General features: G+C 29.5%; 1 protein-coding gene across 1 annotated transcript in view; it reads left to right on the plus strand.

The window, feature by feature from the left end:
- Nucleotides 1–244, plus strand: part of LOC119592030 (coronin-6-like) — a gene marked incomplete in the record, with an annotated part of 41928 nt that overhangs the window by 24090 nt on the left and 17594 nt on the right.

A 244-nucleotide genomic window follows, 5' to 3' on the forward strand; every position in this document is an offset into this window, starting at 1 on the left:
CGTTATTTTCCTCCCTGAATTACATGATCTTTATTTCTACCTAGGAATAAAATACTGAGAGTCACCCTGGGTCATTTCTTTTACTTTTTTGACAGGAATTTAGTTTACATTGCTATGGTTTGTTTTAACTATATCTCTTGACTGATAAAGGAATTGATGTCTTACTAACCTGATGACTTTAACAAAACAAACTTCAAATTATTTTGTTTTAATTCTTCCCTTCATAAATAACACACATTAAAGA

The sequence above is a fragment of the Penaeus monodon genome, chromosome 29 (assembly GCF_015228065.2).
Source record: "Penaeus monodon isolate SGIC_2016 chromosome 29, NSTDA_Pmon_1, whole genome shotgun sequence".
In the NCBI taxonomy this organism is placed as follows: Eukaryota; Metazoa; Arthropoda; class Malacostraca; order Decapoda; family Penaeidae; genus Penaeus; species Penaeus monodon.